Here is a 25,084-nt window from a genome sequence, read left to right as displayed (position 1 = left end):
CTGTGTCATGATCTCAGGGTCATGAGATCGAATTCCTCAATGGCTCCTTCATAGCCCTGGAGACTAATTAAAATTCTCTCCCTCTCTCTCCTTCCACCCGCACTTCACCCTCCTCAGCACTTGTGCATGTGTGCTCTCTCTCTCTCTCAAAATAAATAAAAAATAAACACTTAAATTTTTTTTTTAATTTGAGAAAGAGAAAGAGCATGGGCAGGAGGAGGACAGAGGGAGAGGCAGATTTCCCACTGAGAAGGGAGCCAGACATGGGGCTTGATCCCAGGACTCTGGGATCATGATATGAGCCAGAGGTAGATGCCCTACTGACTGAGCCACCCAGGTGCCCCTAAATAAACACTTAGTAAGTACAAATGGGAGTCTTTTTATTCTGATCAAAATATTTACCAATATCTAGCACAAACGTCATCCTAAATAGGGGGAGATTAGAAATAGTCTCTTGAAATGAAAGAAATACGTACATCACTAACACTTGTATTCATTACTGCATTAGGTGTCTAACCCAGTGTAATAAGGACAAGGAATAGTCAATTGAGGCATAAAGACTGGTAGAATGTAGCAGAAGTGACTTTCTGGGATTTTCAAGTGCAACCCTTAAGAAAGCAACTTTCATGGCCTCTTTCTAGGAATCCAATCACCATGTGAAATACCCAGCTCTTCCACTAGACAGACTCCATAGAGATGATATGGAGAGGCCACATGGGTAGGGAGAGGCCCTGAAATGTAAGGAATTAAGAAATCTAGCCAACAAGAACTAAGGCCCCACAAACATGACTCTAGTTGGTATTCTAAACAGCCATTTGAACAGTCATTTGAACCATCCTAGCTGAGGTTCCGGATATGTGAGTAAAGACGCCATCTTGGATATTCCAGACCCAGCAAACATCAGGCAGAGGAGATAAACTGTCTCTGCTCTATCCTGCCCAAATACTAGTCCATGGTCTCATGAACAAGATAAAATTGTTACAGTTTCCAGCCACTAAGTTTTGAGGTAGTTATGCAATGGCAGATATTTGACACAACAGGAGTCTAACTATACACTCTTCTCTTGAGTTTCATGACATAAAGGATGTATGTGGTACTTACATAAGTGAGAAATGCTTGAGACCTTTTATCTGAATTCTTGCTATAGACAAATTTTCCCTGGTTGGCAACTTGTATATGATAAGGATTGTGTAGCAGATAGATGCCAAGTTGGCCTCCAGCGGTTCCTACCTCCTAGTCTTTATGCCTTTGTGTAATCCCTCTGAGTTTAGGCAGGATTTATGAGTGTAGGTAACACACACACACACATACAAAGATGATAGGATGTCACTCCCATGGTTAGGTTATGTTATATTGTAAAGGTGATGAGATATCATTCCTGTGATTATGTTACATTATATAAGACTCTTCTTAGCAGACTGGAACTACAGATTCTTGCTGGATGAATAGACAGCTATATTGAAAAAGCTCATATATCAAAGGACTATGGGTAGCCTCTAGGATCAAAAGAGGCCTCCAGTCTACTGCTAGCACAAAGCTAAGCCCCAGCCATGCAGTCACAAGGAAATAAAGTCTGCCAACAACCCAAAGAGCTTGGAAGTGGATTCCTGTCTGGAGAAGTCCCCAAAGAGCTTGAAAGTAGATTCCTGTCCGGTGAAGTCTCCAAATGGGAATGTAGTCTGGTCAACGCTTTGACTGCAGCCTTGTGAGACTCTGAGCTGAGGAGCTAGTCAAGCTGTGCCTTGATTCCTAATCCATGGAAAATGTGAAATAATAAATGTGTGGTGTTTTAAGGCCCTGAATTTGTGGTAATTTGTCACACTGCAATAGAACACAAATTCAGGAAAATTATGTTGGGGGAGTATTATGGTGCATCACTTATATATCCAACAAAGAAGAGCATTACTATGCAAATAAAAGAGGTTATATAAATTCCACACTTAGTTCATTCACAGGGTATAGCTGGTGGTCATCAATAACCCTCCTGATTTTGATTTGGAATTGAAAAAAAAAAAGAGTAAAAATAAATGATTCACTGAAGGAGGTTGAAACTTTGGAATTGAGTTCCAGTGAGGGTTGGTATAATGTTAATTGTGGGTTTTGCTTGTTTGTGGTTTTTTTTGTTTTTGTTTTTGTTTGGTTCTTGGTCTATGTGTGGTAAGGCACTTCCATTGACCTTTCCTAGGATTTTTGATGGCTTAGTTCTTTCTGAATTTCCCTGTCTCGATGCTCCCAAAACTAGGAAGGATTTTAACATTCTAGCCCATGCCATATTAGATGCAGAGTTCCATACCTTTATGATTTCTACAGGAAAGCTACTAACATTAAGTGTTTTATGATTTTTTAGAGGAGTGAGAGGGGTAGTACCTTTTTACCGAGGTTTGGAGAGAACCAAAGTGGGGAGTCATGATGTGCAATGCTCTGATATCATCTTGTTGGGTCCTCCTTTCTTCTCTTCTCTGTCTGTCCTTGTCTGCTTTGGGATCAATTAAGTATTTCCTCTCCTCTTCTCAAGCAGGGAGGTTCTTTCCTCCTTTGCTTCCACTCAAGGTGTTAGCCTTTGTCTGAATTGAGTAACAAAGAGATTTTTTCCAATTAAATATTTTGTATGTGGCAGACTCTATCCCTTGCCTACCCTATACTTATTTACTTGTTTTCCTTACTAACAGATAAAGTATTAATTAATTAAAAGTATTAATTTTCCCAAACTTTTCTTAGAGCCAATAAAAGGCATGTAGGCTGTATGGGAAAAACTATAATTCCCTGATATAAAGGGACAGGCTCAGCTGGCAGTAGTACCCTTTTGCCCTTTTCCCTTCTTTGGGGCTAAATAGACACAGTGATTCAAAGGGCTGCAGCCATCTGGTAAACTCAGAGGTGAATAGCAGAGCAGGAAAATAGCAGGGCTACTTTGCTGAGCTGCTTTACTTGCTTTGGTTATCAATCTCTGGACCTACTGTCATAGAAGAGAACAAAATCTCATATTTAATTAAGTCACTGTTTACTGGGTATCTGTTACACCATTCTGGTATATAGAGAAATAGTTTATTTCTCTTTCTACTTGTATTTTTATCTTTTTCTGAAGGGCTTATTTGAACAACTCAAATAAAACTTGGCTTTTTTATTCCCTGCTTAAGTCCACCCTCAGCATGGTGACTTATCTCAAAGTAACATGAATCTGACTGTAAAAAGTAGTCTGGTGGTCACTGGAGCCTCTCGAGCCCAGGGAAAACTGCTACATAGAAGCTCCAGCAAAACTTCCCCAAACCCTTCTCTGCAGAGCTTTCTCTCTGCAGTCATACCCTGAAATATACTTCTTTCCATCTCTCCTTGATAATCTCCTCAAAACTGTCTCCACTACTCTTTCACCCTCTTTTTTCAGCCTTGAAGTTGAAAGATGTTTTTAAGAGAAGCTTCATGTCAGCACTTTTGTAAATCAATCTGTCCCCATCTTTTCCCTCTTATTTTGCAGCGTTATCTATAAGCCCTGGCAACACATCAAAGAACTCATGTGTAGGGACACCTGGGTGGGTCAGTCAGTTAAACATTTGACCTTGGCTCAATATTCCCATCCCAGGGTCCTGAGATGGAGGGAGTCCCACTTTGGACTCCCTGTTCAGCAGGGAGTTCTGCCTATCCCTCTACCCATGCTCTCTATCTCTCCCAAATCAATAAACAAAATATTAAAAAAAAAAAAGAATCCATGTGCAGTTATAGACTTGCCCTCAGAAGGCAACCGAGGGAGAGATATTTGAAAATTCCATCTCCCCCCACCCCCCACCACCAACCCCATGTATTAGCCAGGGTTCTCCAGAAAAATAGAACCAACAGGACTGAGTGGTTGGTTGATTGGTTGGTTGGCTGATTCATTTTAAGGAATTGGCTCATGTGATTATAGAAGTTTTTAAGTCCTAAGATTTACATTTGGCACTTTGGAGTTCCAGGATTGCTAATGGTGTAATTTAAGTCTGAAAACTGGGGACTCAAGACCCAAGAAAATCCAATGTTTCAGTTTGAGTCCAAAGGCTGAAAAAAACAAAAACAAAAACAAAAACCAATGGACTAGCTCTTAGGCAATCACTCAGGAGAAATTCCTCTTTTTTTGAGGGAGGGCCAGACTTTTTGTTCTATTCAGGCCTTCAACTGATTGGGTGATGCCCATCCATATTAGGAAGAGCAATCTGCTTTACTCATTCAAATGCTACTAATTCAAATGCTAATGTCACCCAGAAACACCCCCACAGACACTTTCAGAATAATATATGACCAAATGTCTGGGCACCCCAAGGCCCAGTCAAGTGGATACATAAAGTTAATCATCATAGCCCATCACATTTGTATCTCTCACACAGCTGTCCACTCTATGTGCCAACTCCCTAGGTTCATTTCTTCACACTTCCCTTTCCTCTTCCCATCCCCTTTTCACATCAGGCTATTGGTTCTATGTCCTAGAGTAGACTCCTTCCTCTCCCTCTTCCCCACCTTCAAATCTCTGTTCATCTATTATTTTTTTTTTTAAGATTTATTTACTTATTTAGAGAGAGGCTGGGGGCAAGGGCAGAGGAAAGAGAGAGCCTTAAACAGACTCTTTGCTGAGTGCAGAGCCTGAAAAAGGACTCGCTCTAACTTCTTCTGTAAGTTATTCCTTGATTCTCCCAATTCAACGTAAGTGCTCTCTTTTCTGTATGCCCAGTATTTTGTGTGACTCTCAAACATACACTTATCATAGATGACTTGTGTTCTATTCATGTTTGTCTGACATGTCTGTGTCCTGTAAGTGCTCTCCACAGAGTGGAGGGTGTGACTGAAATGGTTGGGAAGAATTAGTGATGCCATATTTGCATTGAAAATGGTAGCAATAATTAAAATTTGGCATGTGAGAGTGCCTGGGTGGTTCAGTGGGTTAAAGCCTCTGCCTTTGGCTCAGGTCATGATCCCAGGCTCCTGGGATCAAGCCCCGCATCGGGCTCTCTGCTTGGCAGGGAGCCTGCCTCCCCCCTCTCTCTGCCAGCCTCTCTGCCTACCTGTAATTTTTCTGCCTGTCAAATAAATAAACAAAAATCTAAAATAAATAAATAAAAAAATAAAAATTGGCATGTGAATAACTGGTTTCACTCTAAGAAGAAAGATGCCTTAGTTGAAAGTAAGTTTTAAAATGGAAATGTGGATGATAATAATACAAACAGCTAATCATAAAAGCTCTATTGTGTCCCAGGCAGTACATTAAATGATTTACATATATCACCTTATTTAATCCACACATCAACACTATGAAACAAAGCCTAATAACCCTATTTTACAAAGGAGGAAACTGAGGGAGAGAGGGGGTAAAGTAACTTGGCAAGGTCACAAAGCTAGATGCTGTGGAGCTGGAGTTTGAACCCAAGCATAAATGTGTAATATTGTGAAAGGCTGAGGTGTGTTAGTTTCCCAGGAGGAAAGCGGCACACCTATGTAATCTATTATGTGCATTCTTGATTCTCCCCACCCACACCCTGAGAGCATTCCTTATACTCTTGCCCACCAACAACAATGTTTTTTTGCTCCTTTTCTCCTGTTTTCCCTCCTCAAAAAATGCTATTAATTATTATAATGAAAACCTTTCTGGAAAAGCAACACCAGGCACCACATGCATTCCAAGCCTGGTTTTCGTTACCAGATTTGCTTTCCACACATGATTCTCACCGTGAGCGTGAAGTTATGGTGCCCTTCTTGTGACATGATGTAGTTGGCTCTGCTTTGTGGTTGGTGCTGCCAACCTCTGGATTAAATAATAAAGAGCCAATTGTATATTTCAGGGCTATTATACCATTTAATCAGGATTTAAAGAAAACTGTATAGAATAAAGGAATCTGTAAGTGTATTTATAATTAATGCTATTTTCATTTCACTGAAGTAAAAACACATTATGCAGATTATCAAGTGAGGAATGTCTTAATTTTTCTTTTCTGGATATGAGAAATTTTATATCTAGAGTCTCCCTCCACAATACCCCTTAAAAAATTATTATGACTTTCCATTGGAAAAAGTGGGACTGGTAAGTTCTAAACATATTTTTATAGAAGAAACTAAAAATTAACTAAATAATAGGATATTTCCCACATTATCATATATAAGCAAATGTAGTATCTTTAAATTTCATACATTACAATCTAAGAAAAGGTACTGAATTGAGGTAAATATTCTTTTAGTTTAAGATTTTATTTATTTTTATTTATTTGAAAGAGAGAGAGTGAGTGAGAGAGAGGATAAGCAAGGGGAGGGGGAGAAGCAGATTCCCCTGCTAAGCAGGGAACAGAACACGACTCCGGAGTTGATCCCAGGACTCTGGGATCATGACCTGAGCTGAAGGCAGAAGCTTAACGGACTGAGCCACCTAGGTGCCTTGAGGTAAATATTCTTATAATTTAATTACCTTCTCAAGAATTTTCTTACAGGAATCTTGCAAAATGTACTATTGTAGGAACAAACTTATACCTTGGAGGAAATGAATGCTCAACGCCTAAGAGCTGCTCTATAAATCATGATGTTTTCAGAACAAAAATCGCAGTTCTTCCAAAGTTTTCTGATAAGCAAATGTGAGTAAAAAATAACTTTATATCTCACAAACTTCTTTTTGATGGAAGAAAGAGCACACAAATCAGGCATTTAATGCAAGAATGTAGAATTTTTCCAGATGATTTTTTGGTACCAGACCTGTGCATACATTGTGGTCTTTGGGGCCAAGAAGCCGAACTTGTTGTGAGAGTTTTGCTTTGAGGGAACAGAATGGGCTTTAGCAGCAACCCACTTATTACGAAACAGCTTGGGAAAGGCTTCCAGAGAAAATACAAGAAATCTGCTATGTATTTAGAAATGTTCTTTCCCAGATATGGAAGGGACATCACTTGCAAACTTAAAATATTTTAGCAGAGAAGGCACTGGCCTACATCTACTTAAGTAGGACATTTCAGGAGTCCTTATGCTGGTTGGCATAGAGAATTAGTCTATTTCAGAAAATCTGATATTCTAACTAGGAAAAAAAGACATACTTTCTACCTTTTAATTCTTTCTGGTGACTCAACTCATCAATTCAGACTAATTTGAGAGAGAAGAATTAGAGCTAGAGAATTGGAATAAAATTTCTGGGGCCAAATTCACACTGACCTTGGGCAGATCATTTACGACTTTGGGTCTAGGGTTCCCCTTCACCCCACCTCCCACTGTATTTAAGTAGCTGGACTTGATCCCAGGTTTGCTGGTCTGATAGAAGAAGAATATGTGTCCTTGGCTGGAGAAGTAGGAGATGATGTGATAATTTTATGTATTTTATTTTTAGTTATTAAAGACTTGCCTTCTTAACCAGAAAGTTAGGATGGTGATATATGTTTGTCAAGAAGTTGATCTATGATTGAGCAACAATGATAGAAATCCAAATTATTGCTTTCTTCTCTTGAAGGATCATAGGGACAAACCTGCCTGTAATTATCTGTTGCTTAGGTATGGCACTTTTCATTAGATGATGTCAAACTGTTTTGTAAATGTTAATTAAGATTTGCCTTTTCTCTGTGAAGTGAATGTGATTGTTTTCCTGGTACACAGAGTAGCAGACTGAGACAGAACACCTTAGAGGCTGCCCATGATTACCCTCATGAACAGTTCATCAAGAATCAGAGAGACTATTTATAAAGTTACTTAGTCTAACCTGCAACACTATATAGCTACTTGGTAAAGGTTAAGTAGTTAAATTTTTGAAAGGCCAGTTGGCCTTGGTGCCACTGACTAAAGTTCTCAGATGCATCAGGAAACTTGTATTCTATGCAGAAATGGAGGCAACACTAAGTGAGGGAGGGAAAGTTACTAAGAGACTAACTGGCTCTGTCTTCTCTTGAAGAGTTGCAGGCTTCCTTATTCCCACCTGGTATGCTAGGCAGGTTCTATGGCATTGGGTGGGGTTTGTAAAAGCAGGATTTTTGAGGAATGGGGATACCCTGCAAGGTGTTACTGTGGGTACTACTGGCGATTTCAGGGTCTAAAGAGAGCCCCTATTTTTGTATGTTCTTAACATAGGAACATTTTGTTCTTATGAGTGTTCACTTGGTGGCCATGTGAAGAAGTGGCTGGTAGACAAAAAAATAGTAGTTACTGTGGAATTTATTTTTTCCTTCTTCTCTCATCACCTCACCCCTGGACCACTGCCTCCTCAAATGTTTTGTCATATTTACTTGTTTATTCTTTAGTCTGCTCTGTGCACAACTGCCAGATTAGCTTAAGCATGGCTTTCATGGTACATCTCTTCTTAGAAATCTCTCATGTTTGCACCAAAACATCAACCAAAACAGCAATAAATATAAGCCGAGTCCCTAGTTATGGGTAGACATCATACTAAGGGCTTTATATATCTTATTTTTACTTCATTCCAAATATTTTGTATAATTTGAACGCCCCTCCAAAGTTGGATCCTACCCTCCCTTTTCCAATTGCATTTTCTCCCATTCTAACATGAACTGTCTCCTCTGGTAGGACCGTGTCTCATTTCTCTGTCCACCCCCTACCCCCAGCCCTAAATGCTGTGCCCATTATCTTTGGCTCATTGTTTCCCCCTCATTGAGTGGGCTTACTTCCTTTGACCATTCAATTCATCTTTCAAGGAACAGCTTGAGTCCCACTTCAGGGCTTCGGCAATAATTATAGGTTCCTTCCATGAACTATTCACTGTTGTTGAATTACATAATTATCACTCAATTACTTGCTAATCTATTTTCTGGTAGACTATCAGGACATATTGAGTATCGGTGTGGAAGATGTTTCTTGATCCCTCCATTTTCTGTTGGATCATCATTCCTTCTAGACTTGGCTTCTATATTAGGCAGAGGACAGCCTAAGTTATCCTGCAGTAGTGAAGACTCAAATCTTAATGGTTTCTAACAACAAAGGTTTATTTGTTACCTATAATATGCATCTGTTGTGTGTTGGCTGGAGGCTCTGCTCTGCTGTCTTATTCAAGGACTCAGGCTGATTCAAGGACTCAGGAGCAACATCTGGAACATTGCCTAATGCAGTGACGGGGCAAAAAAGATGCGGCTAATAATGCACTAGCTCTTAAATTTAGACCCGTGTCTCTTCTGCTCACTTCCCATGGTCCAAACAAGTTAAATGGCCATTCCTAACTTTAAGGGGTACAGGGAAATACAATTTATCATGTACCCATTGTAAGGGCCTATTTAGCCAGAGCAATTCCATCCGGTTAAACAGCGATTTTGTTGTTTATGCAGTAAAACTTAAACTGACCCTGCCTCCCCTCTCTCAGGGAATTTACTCAAAAACAAGTCCCGGAAACCAGTCCCAGGTAACAAAGCCCAAATACAAGGGTGGGTCAGGCCAGGTGGAGGTATCTAATCAGTGGGGGCACATACCTTCTCCCTAGCTACCAAGGAGTATGGGCCCCGCCCTTTGGGTGCCCTTTGGGCGCCAATTCTGACCAAGGTGATAGGCTAGTTCAAATATCTACTATAGGGTAAATTGTAATTCAATTGGTCACTTATGTGTGACCTAACATGACTGTGCAGATTTCTCTTTGTGTTACAATCTCATTGGCCATCTGTGCGTGGCCAGGCCCAACCACATGGCCTTTGCCCTTAAAAGCTAGTCTGTAAGGCAGAGAGAGGTCGCCCTCTCTGCGTGGCCCCAAACGGTCGGTTTGTTTCTTGATGCTTGGCACGAAATAAAGCTTTGCTTGACCTTCGCTTTGTATCAGTCTTGCTCCTTTGATTATGGACCCTACACCCATCAGAAAGGAAACCAGAATATTTGCCAGAAATGCTCATGATTAATACAACATTATTTTCTGTATAGACTAGACCAGGGGTTTTCAAGCTTTTTGATTATATCCCATTATGAAGACTACCTTCTACATCACAACTAAATATACAGTACATATATGCATGTACTTAACTGAGACAAAGGTTACCGAAAGTAATTTACTGTTATTTCTTATTCCATTCCATTTAACTTCATTTTTACAAAAATGGACAATACCCACTAAATTGGTTTGATGATCCACTGATGAATTGTGACCCAGGATTTGAAAAGTAATTGTCTAGAAGCCATGAGCCCAGCAGCCTTAACCTTTTCTCACTGCTAATCCCAAATTTTTTCTCACTGAAATCCCATTCTATACATTCACCTTCTCTATATCTATACCCTTGTTAAGTACTGCTAGTGAAAAACCATATAGTTATAAAGACTTACTGGAGTTTGGAGACAGTACATCTGTAGAAGTATGATCACCATAATCGATCTCATCCAGCAGCGTTTTGTGTGTCCTATTCCCCTCACTGTCTTCTCTCTGCAAATGAGTCAACATGCACACATTAAGGTCATTTAGGGACATGCTCATTCAACTTCTCACCTCGTGCTTATAACCTTATCAATATCTGCATTCTCTCTCACTTCCTTTCATCTGGTCTTAGAGAAGGAGGTGCTGCTTTATGAAGTGCTCTTATTAAGTATTCAAGTGTTTGCCTGTTTCCTTCAGGAACAGGTCTATAACATTGGGCTTGCATTATAATCATCCTACCTGTTTCACCTTTTTCTGGCTACTCTTAGGTAAGCTATTATTTTTCTCTTGGGCTCATTATTTATCTCTTGGCCTCAAAGACCTAGTTGTCATTCTTAAATGCAGGAAGTGTAAGGCAAATGGATCTTTGGCTGGTGCCCTGTTCCTCCTGAGTCACCTGCTCTCTGCCTTCCTATCTTGGAGCTCACAGAAGATTAGCTTTACCATTGGCTCTCTCCTGGCTTTTGAGAGTCAGGAAAACCAGCATACTTACATGTGGGGTTAAGGTAGTCTATCCCAGGAACCAAAGTTTGCTAAATAAATGAGAAGCTCTTCCCAGTAACCACTGCCTCTGATCCTCACTCCCAAATCTGGTTCACAGGGAAAGAACGCTACCTCAGGTCATTCCACTAGGAGCCTGAACGGTTGCTGCCTCATCTCTACCCAGTTAGTTGCCTGAGGGTCCCAGCACATTGTTACTCAAGAGAGACCAATATCTTGTGGGAATGGACAAGAAGGAGTTGCCTTCAGGATGCCCTTTTCTGGGACCAAGATAGCTAATTACTTCCTTACTGATTTCTTTCATTTACTGTCAACTTTCTCAAAAAGTAAACTATACCTGTTTTCTTTCTTTCTTATCTTATGTATGCTTTAGAATCCATTGCAATAAAACATTAGCCCCACCACCTCCCTGAAACTGCTTTGGCAAAGGCAACTAGACCTAATTGCCACATGCCTTGTAATCTTCATGGTTCTCAGGTCTTTATCAACCCCTTTGCTGCATTTACTCTGTTGACCACTCCCACTCCTTTTCTGACTCTCTCTTTGGCTTTTGTGACAATACTCTTTTTTAGTTCTTCCCTTGTTTCTCTGATTCTTCTTAGTCTCCTCTTTTGGAATTCCCATTTCTCCTATGTTCTCTCTCTCTTTCTTTCTCTCTCTCTCTCTTTTTTTTTTTTTAAAGATTTTATTTATTTATTTGACACAGAGAGAGAGAGATCACAAGTAGGCAGAAAGGCAGGTAGAGAGAGAGGGGGACGGAGGCTCCATGCTGAGCAGAGAGCCCGATGTGGGGCTTGATTCTGGGACCTTGGGATCATGACCTGAGCTGAAGGCAGAGGCTTTAACCCACTGAGCCACCCAGGCGCACCCCCCTCCCTATCTCTACTATGTTCTTATTTTTGGTGTCACCCATAGTTGTGTTCTCTCCTTTCTCACTCTACTTGCTGTCCTCTGTGTAAACCCATCCAGTCTATTAACTTCTATATTTAGCCACCTGTATGTGAATGAGTCAGAAATTCAGGTCTCTAGTTCAGATCTCTTCTAAAGTCTAGATCTATTTCCAACAGCTGCCAATAGGACATTTCTTCCTGAACATTCCACAGGCATTCTGAACTCAGCAGTCCAAAATGGAAAATAATCTTTCTCAGAAGTAGCAGCTCAGGAGGTGGCAAACCAAGACCAAAGGGCCGAATATGGCCTGCTCCCTGTTTTTATATGGCCCAAGGACAGACAATGGTTTTTACATTTTTAAATGGTTGGAAAAATCAAAATAATATTGTTTCAGAAAACATGGAATTATATGAAATTCAAAGTTCAGTGTTTATAAGTAAAGTTTTATTATAACACAGTGTTACCCATTTGTTTATGGGTAATTATTATTCATAATTGGCTATAGATTTCACTACAATGGCAGAACTGAGTAGTTGTACAGTTCACAATGCCTAAAATATTTAGTATTGGGACCTTTGCAGAAAAAGGTTTGCTGACTCCTGGTGTAGCTAAATAGACTTAGTTTTATTTATTTATTTATTTATTTATTTATAAATGATTTTATTTATTTATTTGCCAAAGAGAGAGTGTGAGAGAGTGAGAGTAAAAGCTGGGGGAATGGCAAGCGGAGGGAGGAGCTGGCTTCCCACTGAGCAAGAAACCCAATGCAGGACTCGATCCCTGCATTGAGGATCAAGATCCTGGGATCTTGACCTGAGCTGAAGGCAGATGCTTAACTGACTGAGCCACCCAGGAGTCCTAAGACTTAGTTTTAAATCTCAGCTTTACCACTTATTCTCCATGTCACCTGGGCAAAATATTCTACTTCTCTCAATCTCGATTTTCTTGTCTGAAAATGAGAATAATCATACTTACTGCTCAGGGTTTTTTGTAGACTGAATGAGATAAAACATGTAAGACATTTGGCACAGTGCTTGATATATATTACCTCATAAATGTTAAACTATTGTTATTTCTCCCCAAACTCACTCTTCTTCTTGTGGTTTTTTTTTTTTTTTTTCTCTTTAGGATAGCTACATGGTCTACCAGTCATCCAAGTCAGAAATCTGAGTGTCACTGTAGACCTTCCATGCTATTTGTTGTTGATTTTAACTCCACAAAATCTAAGATGTTCAATTTTTTTAAAAAATTTATTTATTTATTTGACAGACAGAGATTACAAGTAGGCAGAGAAGCAGGCAGAGAGAGAGAGGGAAGCAGGCTCCCCGCTGAATGGAGAGCCTGATGTGGGGCTCGATCCCAGGACCCTGAGATCATGACCTGAGCCAAAGGCAGAGGCTTTAACCCACTGAGCTGCCCAGGTGCCCCAATTTTTCTTCTTCATAGTACTACTACACTCTAATCTTCTCTCACCTGGATTGTCCTTAACTTGTCTCCCTGAGTCAGATCATGTCCCAATTTTCTGTTTTCTATACTATAACACAAGTGAATATTTTTTTTTTTTTTTTTTTTTTTAAAGATTTCATTTGTTTATTTGACAGAGATCACAAGTAGACAGAGAGGGAGGCAGAGAGAGAGAGAGGGAAGCAGGCTCCCTGCTGAGCAGAGAGCCCGATGCGGGCCTCGATCCCAGGACGCTGAGATCATGACCTGAGCCGAAGGCAGCGGCTTAACCCACTGAGCCACCCAGGCGCCCCACAAGTGAATATTTTAAAATGAAAATCTTATTGTATTACTCTACATCTTAAAGCAATGCAAGAACTCCCCATTGCCTGCAAGATAAAGCCCAAGCTTTCACTATTCTCCATGGTTAGCTTTTGCTCAGTCTTCATTTTCACCATGCCTATATTGGACATCATTCACCAGCTCATTACAGCTTGAAATTTTCAAGGCTACCCAAAATGTCCTTCTTCTCTCGTCATTCCAGGCAGCTGGTACTTCACTTTCAACATTCAACCCAACCATCACTGCCACTATGAAGTAAGTTTTCTTTAGTTCTAACCTCTTCCAATTTTTTAAAGAATATTTATTTATTTGTATATTTAGAGAGATGGGGGAGAGAGAGAGAAAGAGCAAGTAGAGGGAGGGACAGAGTGAGAGAATCTTCAGACAGAGTCCCTGCTGAGTAAAATCCTGACATGGGGCTCATCCCATGACCCATGAAATCAAAACCAAGAGTTGGAGTCTTAACGGACTGAGCCTAGGCACCTTACCCCCTCCCTATTCTTGTCCATCATTCAGCACTCCCTTTTTGAGTTCCCATGGATGCTTATGTTCTTTAATCACAGCATGGAATTGTGGTTCTAGGTTATAAACACCTGGGTAACATGATATGTATTCAAGTCCCAGAAGCTAGTACAGTGTTGACACACTGTGGAAACTTATAAGCATTTATCAAAAGAAAGAATCAGCAAAGTACTGCAAAAAAATACACATATTTGTAAAATGAACATTTATCAGTCTGTCTTTTCCTTCTGTGACTTTTCAGAAGATCCAAGTGATTCTTTTTTAAGATTTTATTTATTGATATGAGAGAGAAAGGGAGAGTGCATGTGTGTGCACTACATGCATGTAAGCACACAAGTAGGGGGAGGTGTAGAGGAAGAGAGAGGGGGACAAGTAGACTCCTTGCTGAACATGGAGCTCGACACAGGCCAACTTGAGGCCTGACATGGGGCCCCATTCCAGGACCCTGAGACCATGACCTGAGCCAAAATCAGATGCTTAAGGACTGAGCCATCCAGGTGCCCCAATCAGTGATTTTTTAAAAATTCAATTAGCCAACTTACAGTACATCATTAACTTCAGAGGTAGTGTTTAATAAGTTATCAGTTTTGTGTAACACCCAGTTCTCATCACATTACATGACCTCCTTAATGCTCATCACCCAGTTACCCCATTGCCCCACCCACCACCCCTCCAGCAACCCACAGTTTGTTTCTTATAGTTAAGTCTCTCATAGTTTTTCTCTCTCTCTGATGACTTCCCATTCTGTTTTTCCTCCCTTCTCCTATGGTCCTCTGCCCTTTTTCTTATATTTCATGTATGAGTGAAACCATATGATAATTGTCTTTCTCAGACTGACTTATTTTGCTAAGCATAATACCCTCGAGTTCCACCCATTTGATGTAAATTGTAAGTACTCATCCTTTCTGATGGCTGAGTAGTATTCCATTCTATACATATACCACATCTTCTCTATCCCTTAATCTGTTGATGGACATCTCAGCTCTTTCCACAGTTTGGCTATTGTAGACATTGCTGCTATGAACACTGGGGTGCAGGTGCTCTTCAGATCACTAAACTTGTATCTTCAGGGTAAATACCTAGTTGGTATTTGTTGTGGGGTCGTAGGGTACCTCTATTTTTAACTTCTTGAGGAATCTCCAAAATGTCTTCCAGAGTGACTGTATCAACAGTGTAAGAGGGCTTCCTTTCTCTGCATTCTCGCCAACATTTATTGTTTCCTGTCTTATTAATTTTAGTTATTCTGACTGGTGTGAGGTGGTTTCTCATTGTGGTTTTGATTTGTATTTCCCTAATGTCAAGTAATGTGGAACATTTTTTCATGTGTCTATTAGCCATCTGTGTGTCTTTTTTGGAGAAATGTCTATTCATGTCTTCTGCCCATTTCTTGACTGGATTATTTGTTTTTTGGGTGTTGAGTTTGATAAGTTCTTTTTTTTTTAAGGTTTTATTTATATATTTGACAGAGAGAGAGAGAGAGCAAGCACAAACAGTGGGGGGGCCAGAGGGAGAGGGAGAAGCAGGCTCTCCACCCAGTAGGGACCCTGATGTGGGGCTAGATCCCAGGACTCTAGGTTCCTGACCAGAGCTGAAGGCAGATGCTCAACCGACAGCCATTCAGGTGCCTCAAGTTTGATAAGTTCTTTATAGATCTTAGATACTAACCTTTTATCTAATAAGTCATTTGCTAATATCTTCTCCCATTCTGTAGATTGCCTTTTAGTTTTATTGACTGTTTCCTTTGTTGTGCAGAAGCCTTTTATCTTGATGAAGTCCCAGTAGTTCATTTTTGCTTTTGTTTCCCTTCCCTTTGGAGACATGTCTAGCAAGGAGCTGTTGCAGCTAAGGTTGAAGAAGTTGCTGCCCATGATCTCTAGGATTTTGATGGATTCCTGCCTCAAATTGAGGTTTTTCATCCATGTTAAGTTTCTCTTTGTGTAGGATGTGAGAAAAATGGTCCATTTTCATTCTTCTACATGTGGTTGTCCAATTTTCTCACCAGCATTCACTGAAGAGACTGTCCTTTTTCCATTGGATCAAAGTGATTCCTATAATGTGGTATCCCTGCACCAGCATCACCTGGAAATTTGTTAGAAAGACAGATGCCTAGGCCTCATCCCACACTTCCTCAATCAGAAATTGTGGAGGTGGGGCACAGTAAACCATTTCAATAAGGGCTTGAGTTAATTTGGATGTATGCAAAAATTTCTAAAAAAAATTTAATTTTTTTTAATTAGCTTTAATTTCTAAAAAATTTCCATTCTAGACTAGTTTCTCTCAAACTGTGACTGTGGCCCACCTGTATTAGAATAATCTAAGTTGATTGTTGAAGCTAAAGATGGTGGACCCCATCCCAGAGTCTTTGGGTGCATGAAATAGCTATAATTTCAACACTGGCTGCACATTAGAAGTACCTGCCAAGACTTAAAAAATAAAAAACAAAAACAAAAACCAGTACTCTTTGTTTCCAGAGCTTCTGATTCTTTGGGTTTGGTGGAAGACCCAGCACAAGTTTTTTCAAAGCTTCCCAGGTGATGAAAATATACAGTCAGGGTAGAGCATGGAATATGATGGCTCACCATCTAGTCCTAGCTGTGTGACTTTGGTTAAGTTAATTCTGTTTCACTTCCTTGTCTGAGGATTAAATGAAGTAGTATGTATGGAATGCTTACCACGGGGTATGACCCACAGCAAGCTTTTAATAGATTTTAAATACATTTTAATTCATGAATATAAACCCTTACAGTTCTTTATAAACACCAACATTTAGGAACCATGGAGGATGGTTAGTTTAGAGGATGGAGCTAGAGGATATCCTGATTCCCTGAAACTGACTGAGTGCTGGTGAATTACTTTGCTCTTTAGATGGTTTGATCAGGTACCTTGTAAATCTCTCAACTTTCTGGTATGTTATTTCATCCAGGTAATCAGTCCTAACTAATCCTGATTGTGGTGATAAAATGTAGGTATACCTGCAGAGACACACAATGTTTTTTTTTTTTTTAATATTTATTTATTTATTTGATAGAGAGATCACAAGTAGGCAGAGAGGCAGGCAGAGAGAGAGGGGGAAGCAGGCTCCCCGCTGAGCAGAGAGCCCGATGTGGGGCTCGATCCCAGGACCCTGAGATCATGACCTGAGCTGAAGGCAGAGGCTTAAACCACTGAGCCACCCAGGCACCCCGAGACACACAATGTTTAAAGTACTTTAAAAGCATCTATCATCATCTCTTGCTCAGAAGTGTTTCACAGGTATGTCTCTTCTTCCTAATTAGATTCTAATTCTCCTGGGGCAGACCGAATCTTATATTTGCTTTTCATATTACAGTACCTAGTAGAGTGTTAGAGATATCAAAGACCTTCAACTTGACTAAAACATAGGCTCCACACATGCCAATCTCAGTCCTGCCTTGTGTCATCCTTACTGGGTTTTCTGAATTCCTTGGGTCTTGATTTCCCCATCTAGGACAGGGAGAGAGTTAGTTATTTCAATTTACTTCCAGGGCTGAAATTTACTTCCAGGGCTGAAAAAGTGTCTATATAGCTCCTCAGAATTTATAGTAAGTTTTAAATATTCAAACAAAACAGACACAAAGTTCCCCCACAGTTGTGTTTGAGCTCTGAGTATTTATCTGAGGTTGCTGGTATTTCCAGGTATTTTAGTAAAGCCTTCCTTTACTATGATATCTCATTGTGAATGATTTTAATATGAATTGTGTAAGTGCCCAGCTACAAAAAGAATTAAGTTTTCAGACACCCTTGCTTTTTAAGCCTCTCTTTCCTTTTTATTTTTCTCCTGAGATTCTAAAAGTCATCTCTTTTCTAAGATTTCATTGGCACCTTGCAAAAGAGAAATAATAATTAATTATAGAAGCATAAAGTGTCACTATATGAATCTCGTATAGTTTGTGGACTAAGAGTATGTTAAACAGATGAAGATTATGATTTTCATTCAGGATGAAATATCTAAATTTTGTTTCCAGGACACTGGTGGTAATATTCCATAATCAGAGCTTTGTAATGATGTCATCTTCATGATTTCTATCATTGAACTGCATTAGAAATGATTGTCACCTTTGAAGTTCTTTGGTCAGAAATCAGTAGATCAGAGGGTATTCCCTTTGAACTGATGTTAAAACAGAACTTTGAGAATCAGAACTGAGCTGGAGATACTCTCAAGCTTACCTTTCTTTACTACCATTACAGTCTGTAACTTCCTCTATCCTCACTTAAATCACAGAGCATTGTTCTTAAGTTTTTATATGTAGTTACTATAGTGCTTAAGGCAGCTGGTTTTTATTTTAGTTAGAATTAGTCACACTGTTCTCTGGCCTTGGAATTTGTAAGAGTTTTGGATGGAGAGACTTCTTGGAAGCTAAGGCCTGTGTAATTTTGTTAGTTTTTTTGGCTTGCTGAATTCACTGCTGTGGTTCTTGACAGATGAAGGGTGTGTGTGAATTGGCTGTAATTTCTTTGTTGTGTCAGGCAAAACTCTGCACTGGGTGACTTTTAATAACCCAGTTTTATTTACTTTCTGAATGTTGGAGCATTCAGGGCTCCTAAAAAGAGGTTGGGTAAGTATGAGTGCTCTTAGGTTGTTTTATTACTATAAGATTTCCCCAAATACTTCCAACTGTGTACTCATACAAGAAATATAATTAGATTTATGAGGATTTGTAGCATGATTCTGGTATATCTGTTTGAGTATTTGGGCTTAGATTACCTATTTAAGAAATTCTTTTTAATATCATAATTTATCCTTCAGATAAGTCAATTAGGAATCACTTAATTCTCCACCATTGAAATTGCTAGTCACATCAGTGTATCTTTGTATTTCAAAATTGGTTTCCTTTCTTGTATTTGATCAAATTCTCATGGTAAGTTTTGCAATTCATTTTGTAATGATGTTACAGCTGATTTGTTCTTCCATCTAAAATTTCCAGTGAATCCTTGCATTTGTCAGACATTTGCTGAGTCTCTCCACATGCTAACCCCTGGGATAAAGGTGGACAGCAGAGTTGGACAGCAGTCTCTCTTCTTAGGAGCTTGCTGTTAAGAGGGTGGCAGTTGAGAAAAACAAATAATCCGATATATAATGTGCTTAGAGATGTGCTGGAGACAATGCCTGAAGCAAATTTTCTCTATTTCTTCCTTGCTGGAGGAAGTCAGGGAAGGTCTTTCTTCATTTGCAGCCTCTTCTGAAAACTAGGGAGGACTCCATGATTTGGAGCACAGAAGGGGTGTAGGTTTCCAGTTGGTTCTTGAGGAAACAAAAGAGAACAAGAAGCTTTTGCACACGAGGTGGTGCTGCTGCTCTGTAGCAAGAACGGGCAGGCCATCACTCTCAGAGGCAGATAAGGGGCTCCTATCATCTTTTGACTTGTGCTGAAAAGTTAGGTTTTTAAACTTTATTGTCTTTGGCCTTCTGAAGCTTTTAATTCCTAGGTACGTTTGCTTTCTGAATGAAAATATCTGCTTCTTCTCCAAAGTGCTATTCCTCTCCCATCTTAAAAGGGAAGGCTTTTGCTTTTTCTAAAAGTTATTGAGGCTTTCCTGGGAGTATCCTTGAGAAATATGGTATTTAGTACTTATATGCTCAGATTTTTATTTTGTTTTGTTTTGTTTTTGTGATTTGGGGGTTGGCCTGACAAACTTTTGGAATGGCTTTGGCTGTGGAAGGACTTTTTTGAACCGGCGGAATGAGTCAGGAGAGGGAGGCCCCCAAATACTGAATTGCATTAGAGGTTTTTTTTTTTTTTTCTTACAATTGCTGCAGTATTTCTGGTAAGAAAAGTTATTAGGTGTTTATGGATGTTTCAAAAGACCAGGGGAAAAAAAGCAGATTCCATGTTAAAATATCCACTTGGGGACCCTTAACACTCAGAACAGAACCTAGGCTGGGAATGCCAAAGAGTGTGATCAGCGTAAACCAGCAGTTGTTTCTAACATGGGGGTGTTAGCTGGATGTAGTCCAAGAGGAAAGGGGTTGCCAGAGCATTCCCCCGGGTGGATAGGTTGGCTAGGCCAGGTGGATCAGGAATACAGGTTTTCCTCCTACTGAGTCACATCTAAACTTCTTTTTTTTTTTTTTTTTTTTTTTTTTTTTTTTTTTTTTTTTAAAGATTTTATTTATTAATTTGACAGAGAGAAATCACAAGTAGACAGAGAGGCAGCCAGAGAGAGAGAGAGAGGGAAGCAGGCTCTCCGCCGAGCAGAGAGCCCGATGCGGGACTCGATCCCAGGACTCTGAGATCATGACCTGAGCCGAAGGCAGCGGCTTAACCCACTGAGCCACCCAGGCGCCCCACATCTAAACTTCTTAAACAGGGAAAACCCAGCTCAGTTAATGGAGATCTCTTTCCCTGTCTGCCTCCTCCAGGAGATATGGAGGGAAGCAAGCTATGGGAAGAGGTGAAAACTCAGAGTTCCAAAAGGGAAAGAGAGAGGAAGTATTTTAGGCTAATAATTTTGGGTTACTGTTTTAGATTAAAATGCTTTTCCTCCCCCATTAGACATGAGGCTGCTTTGAATTGTTTTTTGCAGAGCAGGTGAGGGAGTGGCTTTAACCTGATCCAGTCCCTCTTCTGATCCACTTTGGAATCCACAGGCCACATTTACTATTCAGAATCTAACATTTGGCCAGAGGTTCCTTTAACACTCAAATTTTGGAATATTTGGAGGGAAAAATGTTATGAAAATTTTGCCAGATAGTTTTTTCAAAATGTTGTTTTGAATAAGTGGTACGAATAATGGGACGTGATGTTGACATTCTTCTAATCTCTTTGGTGTGACAGTGAAAAAAAACAGAGCATTCTGGGGCACCTGGGTGGCTTAGCTGATTAAGTGCCCAACTCTCGATCTCCGCTCAGGTCTTGATCTCAAGGTCATGAGTTTGATTCCCGGGTTGGGCTATATGGGACAGATACATAATACCAGTTATATAATACCATGTTCGTGTGATGTATATGACATTAACATAGGTAATGCACACTTTAATTATACATTAATGTATAATTAAATGTAATTAATGTATAATTAATGTATGGCTGCTTTTTATGGTTATTGTGATATGCAGCAAGCATTAAAAAGACTACCACTCAGTAAGACTTAGGGCTATATAAATCAGTAATTATGTGTTCAAATCTAAAGTTCAAATCAAATTAAATGTTAATTTGGAATTCACTTTATGTAAAACTCTTCTAGTCATTATTTGAGATATCTGTAAGTTCAGGAGAAAATTGTGAGAAACTACATGAATCAGCCAATACTCAACTTAAAAAAAGATTGTGTTCTGAAAATTTCTTTTAAATATTTGTAAATCAAAACACATTCCTATTAAAAATATCACATAGGATGTCTAGTTTCTCTGGGTACCCAACAAAAGCTCAATTACACTATCATGACTTTTAGAATAACTACAACATGATTTCTGGGACTTGAAGGGAATGGGCCATGAGATGAAATAAGAAGGAAGTAGAGTTTCTCTGCTTTTATGAGGCAGAGCCAACCCTAGGCAAACTAATTTAAAAAAAGAAAAATTTATGCTTGGCCAGCTCCTAGTTCCATTTCTGTACCCTTCTCCCAAGGATCCAGGACCCTCATGATACTTTAAATGCTCCCATGTTGTGGCTCTCCACTGAATTCTAACATACTCTATCAGTGATTTGGAAAATATGATTTTTGTACCACCTGTATCAGAATCACTTGGGATACTTGTTAAAAACAGATTTCTGGATCTCATTCTAAACATACTGTAAATTGGAATATCCAGTGACGGGGATTGGGAATCTACCTGGGTTTACAACAAACTCCTTGAGTCACATTTAGATTGGGCAACCTCTGAAATGAGGTCTCCTATTTCATCAGAAGAGCCAATAGTGTAAAATATTATTCAGTCTTTAAAAAGAAGGAGATTCCACCATTTCCAACAATGTGGATGAACCTGGGACAGGGATAGGAGGGAAATGAGGAGATACTGGTCAGAGAGTACAAAATTATAGCTATGTAGGCTAAGTCTAAAGATCTAATGTACAGTATGGTGACTATAGTTAATAATACTGTAACTGGAAATTTGTTAAAAGTATATTTCAGGTGCTCTCACAATACACACACAAAAATGCTAACTACACAGGGAGATGGATTTTTTAAGGGGGGAGGGGCAGAGGGAGAGAGAGAATCTTAGGCAGGCTCCACACTCAGTGTGGAGGGCTTATGAATCACAGGGCTCATGACCCTGAGATAATGGACACAGGGCTTATGAATCACAGGGCTCATGACCCCGAGATAATGACCCTGCGATCATGGCTTGAACTAAAATCAAAAGTTGGTTGCTGGGGCACCTAGGTGGCTCAGTTAGTTAAGTGCCTTCCCTCAGCTCAGGTCATGATCCCAGGGTCCTGGATCGAGCCCAAGGTCGAGCTCCCTGCTCAGTGGAGAGTCTTCTCCCCTGAGTCTTCTCCCTCTCCTTTATCCCTCCCCTCCCTGGTGCCTTCTTGCTCACACTTTCTCTCCCTCTGAAATAAATAAATGAATGAAATCTTAAAAAAAAAAAAAAAGAGTTTGGTCACTGAACCAACTGAGCCACCTAGGCACCCCGGGAGATGGATATGGTAATTAGCTTGATAGTAGTAATCATTTTACTATGTACATGTACACCAAAACATCATGTTGTATAACTTAAATGCATATAATTTGTACTAAAGAATAAAAATCAGAAGAAGAAACACCAACAATATCAATCAATGTTTCTCAAACTTTGGCATGCATCAGAATCACCTAGTGGGCTTATTAAAATACAAATCACTGGGCCCTTACTGAGTTTCTGATTCAGTAGGTCTGAGACAGACCCCAGAATTTTCATTTAAGTGCCTAGGTGACTTTCATGTTGCTGGTTTGAGAGACACACTTTGAAAACCAGGATTTATTATATAGACTCTATGGAATCTAGAGATACTTGTGTTTTAAAAATAGGCTGCTTACAAACCAGACCTGTAAATACAGAGAACAAAGCAATGGTTGCTAGAGGGGAGGAAGAGGCAGGTAAGTAAAATAAGTGAAGGGGAGTCATAGATACAGGCTTCTAGTTGTGGGATGAAAAAGTCACAATAATAAAAGGCACAGCACAAGAATTAGAGACAATAATATTGCAATAACATTACATGGTGAGCATAGCATGATGCATAGAGTAGTTGAACCACAATGTTGTACACCTACCTGAAAGTAATGTAATATTGTGTGTCAGCTATACAAAAAAAAAAAAAAGTTGTGATCAATAGTTTCAAGAAAATATTTTGAAAAAAATACAAGGATACTGCTTATTAACCCAAATGGATCTCAGACAGTGGAGCATTGCAAAATAAAAATGGAAAGATGCAGAGGGTTAGAACTTCTGGGTGGAGGCTGAGGCGTGTGTGTGTGTGTGTGTGTGTGTATCTGTGTGTGTCTGTGTCTGTGTGTGTGTGTGTGTTGGGGTGAGTTGGGTAAGCATCTCGAGATCTAACTAGGAATCTGACTGGATTTTTCCCCTGTAAATCAGACCCTGATTTTCACAGCTTTTATCTCTAATCTAATCCTAGATATGCCCCTAGTAGTTCCAATAGCAGTGACCATAAAATGATAAACTGGATGAGGAGAGGCAGGGCACGGAAGCTATGCCTCTTCTGGAATTGTTCGTTTCCTGAAATCTACAGTGATCCATTTATTTAAATTTACCAACATTAGAATTTTACTTTGGCCACCAGAGGGCTCTCCTAACATTGTATAAATGGATATTTCCCTAGCGAAAGAAAGGGAAGTGATTTGTTAACCTGAGAATACTGGAAATTCTGACAGAATTTGCAATTAGGGAATTTCTACACTATTTTGATTATTACGTTTTCCCTTATAATAAGATTTAAAAATCACTAATTGTTATGTAAGAAAGAACAATAATATAAGAACAATAAGTAAATGGAGGTTTGGTAGTTTGAGTCTTTACTATGGATTTGACTAATAAAATTGGTAGTGTGATAATTGCCAGATGTGTAGGGCAGGGATATGAGAATGAGTGAGTATTTTTTTTTTTAAAGAAACTAACTATTCCAGACTAGGAAATTTTTTTGTTTTGCTTTGCTTTCTGGAACAAGAAGCCTGTAATCAGAATTAATATTTCATGGGTAAAATGATTTTTCTATTGTGGATGAGGATATGAAGTGCAAGTCTCAAATGTTTCTACACATTGGTTCTATAGCTTAGCCTTTTATTAGTCATGAGAAAGTGAGCAAACTGTCAAGACAAATCAAGTTGTTCAAACAGACAATAATACTGTTTAGAGATTAGTTATTTGCGGGATCTTAGACACAGAGTGAACACCATATTGAGAAAAGATTACCTATTTCTTGATCCTAAAAAATGAAACAAAACACCATAACTTGGTTTAGTAAAGAATGAAATCAAGACTGGTTTCATGTGCGTGTGACCTGTGCAGTGACACGGGGCCCTGTGCTTAGATGGATCTCATGCTTGGTTTAACACTCTTCTGTCATGATCTTGAAATTTTAATAATTTTGAACAAAGAGCCAATATTTTCATTTTGCATGGGGCCCTGAACATTACGTAGCTGGTCCTGAATTGAATAGGTGATTGTCTTCTCCTGTTGTTGAATAGGATAGATAATAGAATAGATAATTGTATTCTCCTGTTGCTGCTGCTGCTGCTGCTGTTGTTGTTGTTTTTCAGACAGTAGTTCTTGTCCTTGGTTGTAAATTTAGAATCATCTGGGGAGTTTTTGAAAATCCCAACAGTTTATACCCAGATTGGTTACATCACAATTTTCATGGACGGGTTTCAGATTTTTGTATTTAACCAGTCTCTTTAACAAATGGTGTTGGGAAAATTTTAACAAATGGTGATGGCAACATGCAAAAGAAAGAAACTGGGCCACTTTCTTATACCATACACAAAAATAAATTAAAAACGGATTAAATATGAGAGCAGTAACCATAAAAATCCTAGAAAAGAACACAGGCTGTAACCACTTTGAAATCAGATATATTCTTTTTAATATGTCTTATGAGTCATTGGAATCAA

General features: G+C 39.4%; 1 long non-coding RNA gene across 1 annotated transcript in view; it reads right to left on the bottom strand.

Annotated features, from left to right (window-relative positions):
* Window positions 1-2,363: 2,363 nt before the first annotated feature.
* Window positions 2,364-25,084, bottom strand: part of LOC106005919 — a 54,179-nt gene continuing 31,458 nt past the window's right edge. Inside the window, exons 3-5 of the long non-coding RNA XR_001179641.2 lie at window positions 10,231-10,327; window positions 8,929-9,032; window positions 2,364-2,564 (exon numbers count right to left, since the gene is read on the bottom strand). This is a non-coding gene — a long non-coding RNA (uncharacterized LOC106005919). The remainder of the gene's footprint in view (window positions 2,565-8,928; window positions 9,033-10,230; window positions 10,328-25,084) is intronic.

This window comes from Mustela putorius, unplaced genomic scaffold, assembly GCF_011764305.1.
Source record: "Mustela putorius furo isolate JIRA1106 unplaced genomic scaffold, ASM1176430v1.1 tig00000129_pilon_pilon_pilon, whole genome shotgun sequence".
NCBI classification, from domain to species: domain Eukaryota; kingdom Metazoa; phylum Chordata; class Mammalia; order Carnivora; family Mustelidae; genus Mustela; species Mustela putorius.
Note: the sequence above shows the minus strand (reverse complement) of the source record. Positions and strands in the feature narration are given on the sequence as shown.